This window comes from Emydura macquarii, unplaced genomic scaffold (assembly GCF_026122565.2).
Source record: "Emydura macquarii macquarii isolate MOO-44397 ecotype Brisbane River unplaced genomic scaffold, CSIRO-AGI_Emac_v2 contig_1551, whole genome shotgun sequence".
Classification (NCBI taxonomy): domain Eukaryota; kingdom Metazoa; phylum Chordata; order Testudines; family Chelidae; genus Emydura; species Emydura macquarii.
The window spans coordinates 9,632,560-9,644,240 of NW_027131688.1; positions in this window are offsets into that span (position 1 = coordinate 9,632,560).

The window sequence follows — 11,681 nt, forward strand, 5'->3', positions numbered from 1 at the left end:
ACACACATGGAATTAGCTCTTTCTCTAGGGAGCCTTTTTGAGAATCCAAAGATGAGGAATGACTCAGAATTCCCTCTGAGATGCTCTGGATGTACATACATAACTGGTAAGAGCATCTTTAGTTTGTTTATGTGGCTCATAGACCGTAAAGTATCCCATAGGCTCACTTAAAGAATTGGCAGATTTATATTACTGTTTCTTTAGCAGGCTGGAGCTCTGATCACATGACCTCCTGAGATGTCGTTAGGGATATAGTGTATTCAAATGGAAGACTGCGTTATTTGTGAGATGCTACTTTTATTTTACCGAGCTGTTCATAGATGCTGAAAACTGAAACTATTCATTCCCATGTTATTCTTACCCAAGATTAAGTGTTAAATTTCTATGTAATAGCCTTGTGCAAGTGTTCAAACGGTGGTGACAGAACTTTAGCTGCATGTTTTGAACTGTATGTGCACATTCCCTTTCTGGCAGGTAAGTCACCTATATATCTTTTTTCCAGTGGTAACTCAAACCCAAGTGCAGGTAGGATATGATAGAGAGTTTAACTGTAAATGGTCTTAGATGCATGAAGAGGAAATGCATGTAGCATGAATAGAAATAAGTGCTCATTCTCCGTGAGAATAGTCCGTTAGTGGAATTCGTTAGCCAGGATCCAGAAGAGACTGCCAGATAGACGGTAACATAATTCTCTACCACTGGCAGTCTCTTTGGCGCAGAGGTTACTTTACGCTTCTATCTGTAATCTTTTCAAACACTAAGCTTCACGCTATCCCTGTGGCATTTCCCCATTTTACTGCTAGGAAAGCTGAGCGCAGGCACCCAGGTAATCAGTGGCATAGCTTGGAACACATGCCAGTCCTCGTAATTAACTGAATAATACAAGCTGTCTCTGGACTGTAGCTTCTGTGCCTTAGGTACTAAACATCCTTCCTCTCTGTTGTTTACTCTTCACATTTTAGCTCCATGATGGTGTCTTGCTGGGTCTTCATGGGGGCTGTTTCAGAAAATGCTCACCATGGAGAGCATCCATGTTAAAGCTAAAGTCAGCAAAGTCTGTCTTACTGTGTTCTAAATAATTCATATAAGCTTCTGGTCTAAGACTGGTTACACATACTAATGACTGATCTTAAGTTTTTCAGCCATTGTTTGTTAGTCTTTAAAGTGCCACAGAACTCTCGTTGTCTTTGCTGTATACATACTAACACGGCTACCCCTCTGGAAGAATAGCGTACAGTTTTTCTCGGGGGCGGGGGCTGCAGATTCACATTTTCTGCCAAAATTATACCAAAAGTTGCATGTATGCAGAGTCCTAGTTTCGACAGTAGAGGGTGCAATGGCTATTGGCCTAGCAGATATTAACAAGAGCTGACATATCTCCACTGAGTCTCTCCACACACACACACACAACTTTCTATCCAGTATTTATTATTTTGACCTTGCTCATATCTGTTTGATAAATGGGGGGGGAGGGGGAATACAGTGTCTCAATTAATCTAGCAACCCTTTCAATGCTTCATACTCCATCACTACACTAGGACACTTTTCTCTTTTGTCTCTGCCTGGTGCTAGCCCAGTTAATTTCTCCTGCCCTTGTTTCTGAGGAGAGAGCAAAGCTGCCATAACAAGGCCGATGTCATGGTAGGGGTCTACTACAGCCCACCAAACCGGGAAGAAGAGGTGGATGAGCCTTTTTTTTAAAAAAAACAACTAACAAAATCATCCAAAGCACAGGAGTTGGTGGTGATGGGGGACTTCAACTACTCAGATATTTTGGGGAAAATAACACAGCAGAGCACAGACTATCCAACAAGTTCTTGGAATGTATTGGAGACAATTTTTTATTTCAAAAGGTGGAGAAAGCTACTAGGGGAGAGGTTGTTTTAGATTTGATTTTGACAAACAGGAGGAAGTGGTTGAGAATTTGAAAGTGGAAGGCAGCTTGGGCAAAAGTGATCACAAAATGATGGAGTGCATGATTCTAAGGAATGGTCGAGGGAGAACAGCAAAATAAAGACAATGGATTTCAGGAAGGCAGACTTTAGCAAACACGGAGTTGGAAGGTAAGATCCCAGGGGAAGCAAATCTAAGAGGAAAAACAATTGAAGACAGTTGGCAGTTTTTCAAAGAGACCTTATTAAGGGCACAAGAGCAAACTATCCCATTGCGTAAGAAAGATAGGAAGAGTGGCAAGAGACCACCCTGGCTTGACCAAGAGATCTTAAGTGATCTAAAAGTCAAAAAGAGCCCTACAAAAAGTGGAAACTAAGTCAAATTATAAAGGATGAATATAAAATAATACAAGTAAGCAGGGACAAAATTAGAAAGGCCAAGGCAGAAAATGAGATTAAACTAGCTAGAGACAAAGGGTAACAAGAAAACATTTTACAAATACTCTAGAAGCACGAGGAAGACCAAGGACAGGATAGACCTGTTACTCAATGAGGGGGGGAAAAACAACAGAAGATGCAGAAATGGCCGGGTTGTTAAATGACTTCTTTGTTTCATTTCACCAAGAAGGTTGGTGGCAATTGGATGTCTAACATGGTGAATGCCAGTGAAAATGAGGCAGGATCAGAAGCTAAAATAGGGAAAGAACAAGTTAAAAATTACTTAGACAAGTTAGATGTCTTCAAGTCACCAGGGCCTGATGAAATACATCCTAGAATACTCAAGGAACTGACTGAGGAGATATCTGAGCCATTAACAATTATCTTTGAAAAGTCTTGGAAGACAGGAGAGATTCCAGAAGACTGGAAAAGGGCAAATATAGCACCCATCTACAAAAAGGGAAATAAGGACAACCTAGGGAATTACAGACCAGTCAGCTTAACTTCTGTATCTGGAAAGATAATGGAGCAAATCATTAAGCAATCAATTTGCAAACATCTAGAAGGTAATAAAGTAATAAGTAACAGTCAGCATGGATTTGTCAAGAACAAATCATGTCAAACCAACCTGATAGCTTTCTTTGACAGGGTAACAAGCCTTGTGGAGGAGGGGAGGTGGTAGATGCGGAATTAGTAAGGCTTATGACTCTGTCCCACATGACCTCTTAAACAAACTAGGGAAATACAAGCTAGATGAAGTTACTATAATGTGGGTGCAAAACTGGCTGGAAAACCGTTCCCAGAGAGCAGTTATCAATGGTTCACAGTTATGCTGGCAGGACACAATGAATGGGGTTCCGCAGGGATCAGTTCTGGGTCCGGTTCTGTTCAATATTTTCATCAATGAGTTAGATAATGGCATAGAGAGTACACTTATTAAGTTTCTGGACGATACCAAGCTGGAAGCGGTTGCAAGTGCTTGGGAGGATAGGATTATAATTCAGAATGATCTGCACAAACTGGAGAATTGGTCTGAGGTAAATAGGATGAAATTCAATAAGGACAAAAGCGAAGTACTCCACTTAGGAAGGAACGATCAGTTGCACAATTACAAAATGGGCAATGACAGCCTAGAAAGGAGTACTGTGGAAAGGGATCTGGGGGTCATAGTGGATCACAAGCTAAATATGAGTCAACAGTGTAACACTGTTGTAAGAAAAGCAAACATGATTCTGGGATGTATTAGCAGGAGTGTTGTAAGCTCATTAAAAGCACCCTGTAAACAGCGCACTACACCTTCAGCTCTCCCGCCACAGCCACAGAGGTGGCTATTAATGTCTGGCTTGAACTAGTTACTAGTTTTTGAACTCTAAGTTGTATATTTTAGGACCTAGCTTGCAATCATTCCTTTCGTTTGTCCTTGGAAAGTGGCTTCACTTTGAAACGCACAGCGAGAGGCATGCGGGAGGCTCACATGTCCCATATGTGCTGCTCCCAGTTACCACCTTTATATTGCACACAAGCTGCAACGCGCACCCTCCCTGGCGCACCCAGCGGGCTGTGGAGGCAGGTGCCTTTGCTGTAGTTTTGCAGGAGGGAAAGTGAAACGCACCATCCTGGCTTTTACGGTTGTAAACCATTAAGAGAAGAAATGGCCTGTGTGTTGTCAGGGCTGGCTCTACACAGGCGGAAAAAGAGCTGCTCTTCTACACAATGGAAGAAGAAGCATGAGCAAGTCCCTCCGCAGCTCTTATGCGCAACGCTGGTGCCGGCTCCTTGCAAGACTGCATACCACAGATGCCAAGTGCGGGAGCAGCATGGAAGATCCTTAGAAGTATTGCAGTGCTTGACTCCCATTGAAATCTTACATACACACTCCCTGCAGCTGACACGCCGTGCTGGCAAAGCCCCTAGTCTACACCCAGCTATGCCCACAGAAGGGTGTGTCTGTCTGCGTTGCTGATGTTGTTCAGGGAGGTGGGGTTACTCTATCCGCAGACATCCGGTTGACAGATGCTGCCTCTCTGCTAGGGCTCTGCTGCTCTCTAGCTGGAGCGGCTGAGCCTGTGTAGTGGAGATGAGCCTCCAGTCATGTGCTTCAGGCCCCAGAGGGACAGTGCGGCAGAGCTGGGGTGAGACCACGGCTCCACACGATGAGCCAGGGGTGTAAATTGCAGCCCCAGGAGACAGCCCTGCGCCAGCTTTGCTCGAGCATGTGACTGGCAGAGGGTGCCCCAAGTGCAATCCCAGCTGAGCTGCTAAGCATGTCCGGGGCCCATTCGCTGTACTCACACCACTCTGAAGAATGATCCGCGTGGGCCCTGTGGGATCTTGTGAGCATTTAACATCCCTGTGTGAAATGGGCAGGTATTTCTCAGCGGGAGGAGGAGGCTCAAACCTAGCTGGCCTGGTAGCAATAACACGAATGGAATATTTGGTCAGTGATTATTTGAATGCATTAAATCACATAGGATGGGGCGGGGAGGAATTCACATTTCAAAGCCCCACAAAGGTTTGGAGGCGAGAGCTACGGTTCAGCTGCTGCTTGAAGGCCAGGGCACCAGGAGAAGATGAAGAATGGGAGTGAGAAGATGTGGCGGCTGCAGGAAATGGAGGAGACACAAGGAGAGAGAGAAAGGCCTGAGCTTCGCAACCATGACATTTGCTGAGCAAACGCTGCGTGCTAAACCGAGGGTTGTATCGCCACTCTGCATAGCACGCACGGTGCATGGGGCGGGAGGGGTCACTCCGCTTTGCAATCCATCCTGGGCAATGTTGGAAATCGCCAGAAATAGCAGCGCCATTGCACGAGGGGGCTAGAGCTGAGCTGAAGAGCTGGCCAGGCTGACGGTTGTCCCAACACCACGTTTCCTTGCTCTCCCTTAATATGTTTAAATCCCAGCCGATAACTCCCCCCTGCCCCATCCTCTACAATAACCATCTGGTCCTTCCCAGGTCCTGAAGCTCTTAAGTCCCACAACCCGACCACTGGAAACCACCACCCAGTGAGTCTAAAATATGCCTGCACCCCTCCCACCGTGACTAGAGGGCTAGATTTTCAGTTTCTGAATGGGAATCCTAAGCAGGGCCGTCAGGAGTGTCTTAGGGCATGAACAAGGCAGTGCCGGCCTGTTTGCTGGAATAGCTACCTTGTGTTTTTGCAGCTTAGCTGTTTTGCAAGTCAAACAATTGCTTAACTGTTGCTGACCTATCACCCAGCCCCCAGCCTGGAGGACCCAGGGCCTGCTGTCCATTTGGTCCCTCTCCTATCCAGCTTGGGTGGCTCTCCCAGAAGGTAAAACCGCCGCTGGCATAGCTCTCCAGGTCACTGGACCACACAAGCCTTCAGGACCTTCTCATGGTGCTGTCCCCGGGGAAGGTTTTTCAGTTTCAAAGGATTCTATCCTGGCCTCATCACAGTAATAGCTGAGCTGCTGCATGCGCTAGCTTCATGTTCTTATTCTGCACAGGACTGTGGCGAAGGCTCAGGAGTTCTCAGGTCCCCGCTTTGCTGTTCCGAGTGGCTGTACATTTCCCCACACCTTGGCGGCGGTTACAAATCGGACTAAATTTAGAACCAGCAGCTGTTCAGTGGGGCATTAGTAACGCAATGAATGGAGCCCTTTGTAATAAAGAACCATCGGTGGTTCATAAAATGTTCTGATTCCTTCAGGGCTTTCTAGCAGTTTGGTCCCTGGTCGAGAAGACGTGTGCGCGATTCCCTGGCCAGGGTTACGCCCAGGACTCCACCCGCCGTCCATGACTGCGCCTGTGTGATGCTCCGTTCTCTTTCACTGAAATGCCCGTTAGGGCGACCAGATGTCCCAGTTTTATAGGGACAGTCCTGATATTTGGTGCTTTGTCTTATATAGGCACCTATTACCCCCCACCCCAGTCTGGATTTTTCACACTTGCTATCGGGTCTGCTAGAGCCTACGGACGTTTTATGCTGCTCACCGAAGGAGCGTGGCGATGGCTCTGAGTTGTATTTCGCACCCAGCTGGAATGCCCTTGTGTACTACGGCAGTTAGGTGGGGTCTGAGATGCTGTGCCAGTGACTCAGCCTCTGGTATGCGAGGCTTGTTTGTAGAGTGAAACTCCCAGACTTACCTCCCTGACGCAATGGGCTGAGGGTTCTTGAATCTAGGGAATGCCTTTAGATTTGTGAACCACTTGCTCTGGCCATCCCCGTTCCTGGCGCTGGGCGGGAGGAGACCCTTTTCGAGAGAGGCGATGTCAAGGCTGCTCCCGCTCCCCATCCGGAGCTGCTTTTCTGCTGAAACCAGCTCCCTCCTCCAGCCCTTCGCTGCCTGCTTTGGCTGCTGCCCGGGCTTGTCCCCGGGACACGCGCTGGTGCCCTCTTGGTCAGTAGATGGGTTCTAGTGCACGTTTTCGGTCGCAGTGTCGCCAGCCCTGTGCATCGAAAAATCAGGAGCCAGGCCCCCAGAACTCTGGAGATTGGCTTTAAAATCCGGAGATTTGGTTTGGTTTTTTGGAAGTCATGAACGTTGTGTTGTTTTTCTCTACCTTCTGCTTTCTGCGCACGTCGGGTGCTTCATGGTTTCAAGCATGAAAGCTTCTCAAGCGTTCCTCCACAGCCATGGGGGTTAGAAACTCAGCCTATTGGTTTAAATCAGCGGTTCCCAACCTGTGGCCCGGGGGCCAAAAGTGGCCCGGGGGGTCTTTCAAAGTGGCCTGTGGCTCCCCTCCCGCTGGCTGCAGAAGGGAGCCGCTGCCTAGGGACCCAGGCGAAGACCGGTGCAGACTCCTTGCTGCAGCCCAGGGGACGGGAGATCAGCATTCATCTCCCCCTGGCTGTAGCAGGGAGCACGGCAAAGTGCTCTGCCTGGGTCCCTAGGTGCTGGGGTCCCTGCTGGAGGCAGAGGGAGGGGAGCACTGATCTCCCGTTCCCCTGGCTGCAGAAGGGAGCCACTGTCCAGGGACCCAGGTGGAGCGCACGGGGCTAAAGGACACGTGCAATTTCCCTACTGCAGCCAGGGGGACGGGAGATCGGCAAGGAGGCAGCCTCCTCGCTGAACTCCTTCCGTCTGGCTGCAGGGGGTGGGCGCAGGAGGGGAGGGCTGCTGGGCAGACCAGCCAGGACCTACCAGGCTTGAGGAGGGGCAGGACTCTAAAAATCAGGGCCTTCCAGTTTGTCACCCACCGTGACTTAGCTGCCAGGCCACGTGCTTCAGTGTGTGGTGACAGTCACCCATCTAGACGCGTGCTTTGTCCGCGAGTGTGTGACACACTGTGAGTCATCTGTGGGTGTAAGATAGTGAATGTAACAGTGAGCAGAGTGGCATCAAAATGTTTATTTTAAATATGTGGTGGTTCGTAGTAAGGATTAAATATGTGGTGGTTCGTAGTCCTTACCGGTGCACACATCAACACGTTTTTTAGGGGCTGATGGACCGGTGGCCTTGCAGGATTGTAAAAATGATATTTGTGGCCCTCAAGCCAGAAAGTCTGGGAACCCCTGTTTTAAACACAAGCTGAGCTTCTCATGCGATGTCTTGACGCCAGCGGGCCAGGCTGTAAGAAAAACACCACTTATCGCGAGCCTCGTGCTAAACACGAGAGCAGCTAGCGCTGCTGACTACATTTTAACCAGTGAGATTTCCATCAGAACCCCAAAGACGTGTCACTTCGTTACTGCTGGGTTGTTGTTTGGTTTTTGGAGTGGGGGTTCTCCAGTTCAAACGTTTATTTGTTCAGAAAGCTGACTAATATTCAGACTGTCACAGATACACATGGAGAATAAAGCCAAAGGCTAAAGGAAACATACACAATCGAAGGAACTATTTTTCATCCAGCTTTCCAAGCCCTCCCTGGCCTTCCTCTGGGCCAACGTTAGCCAGCCCTGGGTGCACCAAAATGTGAAAGAAAGGCAGACAGTTATTTGGTAATGGGTATGTCACGGTTACAGGGCTAGCCGCACCTTTGAGCACTCTCTAATCCAGGGGTGGGCAAACTACGGCCCGCGGGCCGCATGCAGCCTGTCTGAGCTTTTCATCAGGTCCTCCAGCTCAACGTGGTCCGCGAGCTTCATTCAGGTGGTCCGCAGAAAGGTTGCTGAATAAGCTGTGCGGCACAGTGGCGGCCGCTTCCCTCCCAGCCCTGCACCTTTCCGCCCTGCCCTTCTCCCACCACATGGGCCCAGTGGCGCCCTGACTGGAGCCGCTCCCGGAGCATTAATGGCCCGCCATGCAATGTCTAAGCAGATGTGGCCCTCAGGCCAGAATGTTTGCCCATCCCTGCTCTAACCTGAGTGCCTCCCTTCAGGTGACAGGGCCTCTGCCCTCACCTCTCTCCATGTGGAAACCTGCAGTTCTCCCACTCTCAGACTGGCTATAGACTGTGTCCCATCTGTGATTTCTCAGCAGGTCCAGGTTTGGGTTCTGCAAGTCTTCCCTTCAGAAGCTGTGACCAGCAGTTAATACAGTGACCAGATTAAACCAAAGTGGTGTTTGATCTTAACAGTCGGAACAGTAAAAAGTAAAGCAGGGCGGCTCATCCGCTTCCGACTCTCTGGCAGACTCTCGTGCTCTCTAGAAAGTCAATTTTTAACCGTTCCGAGTCCTATGGAGCTGCCCAGTCTCAGCTTTTGCAAACAGCTGTGTGATTTTGGGCTGGAGTCAAAGAAGTGGGATTTTCACAACCAGTAGCCCAGGCATTGTTTCTTACCCTCCCGACTTGTTTACCAGACAGTGTTTTATCTGGACCTGGCGCGTCGTCTTCCCACTTGTTTCCTCACTGCCAAGTTATTAAATGTAACGAACATTCCCGTGACACTGTTGCTAAATTCTTACATATCAGCCCCTCCTCCTTCACGGGCGAGGCGTGGGAGGGTGTGGGGAGAAGGTCATGAATAGAAATATATAATATCTGATAGTGTCCAGGGGTGGAATAGGTATTTTACATGGAAAATCAATGATATTTTAAAAGTTGTGGCCTTATATTGTGGCGCTGTTAAGGAGTGTGTATAACTAACCTGAGACATGGCATGGCCAGGGGACTGGACTAGAAGGTCTCTCAAGGTCCCTCCCAGTCTTACAATTCTATGATTCTGTGCCCTGATCAGTGTGATCTGTGAACTTGGTACCCCCCCGCCCAGTCCCTCTCCTATCCTTGCTTAATCTCTGACATGTGGGGAGCCTCCCATTAGGTCCTTATCCTGCAACTCCTGTGAGTAGAGCACTGCACCCACGCAGTGCCCCACTTCAGCCGCAAGCTCAGGACTGTAAACTGTCCAGTCTTCAGGGCAAGGACTGTGTTTCTCCTCCCAGGTGGTAATGCTTTTGAGTGTTGAATAAATAATAAATTGGATCTGAGCGTGTATGTAATCTACCAGGATCCTTTCAGCCACCATTGAAATGCAGCCACTTCTGGGGTGGAAAGCAGCAGCTGTTTACCAGCGCACAGCAACGTTCTAGGACAGTTCAAGACAGAGACGTGATAACTATGAGTCATGGTCATGTTTACTGGAAATGACTTCTGTGTTTCCATTGCAGTAGACCAGTGAGTCTATTCCTTGCTCCCAAGAGACGAAACTTAACAACGACAATAGCCACGCCTAGGAATAGGACCACATGAGTAACCACTCGGTGGGTCATGCTATCTCAGGCAAGGCAAAGTTCACAACAACGCACTGTTCTCCTTCGAGTGCTTGCTCATGTCCATTCCACTGTGGGTGTGTGCGCGCCTCCGTGTACGGTTACCAGAACTTTCTTCCCTTTAGCGGTACCCGTAGGGCCGACTCTGGTGCACATGCCACAGTTTATGAGGCGCTGCTGGCCCTATGCCCCTCAGTTCCTTCTTTACTGGAACTGGCTGGAGCAGCGGGTAAGGGGGGGGGACCAGGCCGGCCCTTTGCGATGGGCCGGGCGGGGGGGGGGGTGTGTGGGGCCGCCCCAATCAAGCCAGCACCGCTGCACGGGGAAAGGCAGGCGCTTGCACCAGGTAAGGGCGGGCGGGGAAGGGGGGGTGGGGCTGTAGAGACAAGCCTGCATTTCCCTCCTGCCGCGCCTCCCCCCCCCCCGTGGTTACAGACCCCCCCCCCAGGGCAGATGGGGGGCAGCGCTGGGACTCCTCCTGCCCTGAGGGGCCATGGGGGGGGTGTGCAAATGTAGGCTTGGCTCCCGGGCGCCAGAGACCTTCGGTACGCCCTCCACTGGACCTGCCTGCAGGGCCGAGCCGTGAAGCGGGAGCAGCTGAGTCCTGAAAGAGCGAGACTGAGCGGAGCGATGGCGTGGGCAGCCGCAGGACAGGGCATCAGACGGGCAGCGCTAATCCCCGCACGTCGGCGGTGGGCAGAGCACCCGGGACAGGACGCGAGAGGGCGTGCCGAGCGGAATAGCCCCTCCCCGCGCTCCTGCGGCCACAGACCAGGCCTCCATTTCCACCACGGTCGTTTCAGTTTAATCATTTCCAGACCCACGGTTTCTTATTTCCCAAGCACGATCTTAACCTCGTCCTCGAGTTAGATCAATAGGCCTTCTCTGTCTGGCCTAATTCAGCTTCTCTCCCTGGCTTTCTTGCGCCTCTTTGTAACATTCCCTATGAAAAACAGCTCGCCCTGCTAGTCATGGTTTATTGCCAAGCAGGCAAAACCTTAAAGGCCCAGTTGTCACAAAAGCCTTTCTCTCTCCAGGTGCTCACGTGGCCCTCGTCCCTGTCGTGTCTGAGCGTCCTGACAGCGTGGAAGGGCTGTTGATGCGCACAAGGTGAGTTGTAGGTGGTAGCTGAGAAGCAGGCCAGCCCTGGGGGAACCGGTTGGTTTAGTTACTCTGCCACATTGCTTGGGCGACGTGGAAGGCCTCCTGGGATGTGGGGGGGGTGGGAAATGGGATGGGTGCCCTTGTTTGATTCTTTATGATGCGGAGAAGTGGGGCTGAAAGGTGCTGGGTTTCAGATCATTTCTGACATGAGACATCCAGGCTTGGTGCCGCCTGATTTGATGGAAGGCTGGTGAAGTGGCTGGGTTATGACCCCCCCTGACCTTTACATTGACCTTCGAAATGTGCCGGTGTTCGAGGGCTGGAGTTAACGGACGCGATGCTGAAGGCAGCGTCATCTACCTCAGGTTCCCCCAATCAACAGAGAAGCCCATAGCGACCCTGGCAGCCAGATCTGATTAACCCCGAGGTTTTATTTTATTTCGCTCTGTTTAAAACACTGGAGCTTGTGCATTAAAAGGCATTTAACACAACAGCTTAATGAACAGGGAAGAGGAAAACTCTTGAGAACAGCCACACAGGGTCAGACCAAGTCCACAGTGTCCTGTCCTGACGGTGGCCAATGCCATTACTGACAGCCACACAGGGTCAGACCAAGGGTCCATCTAGCCCA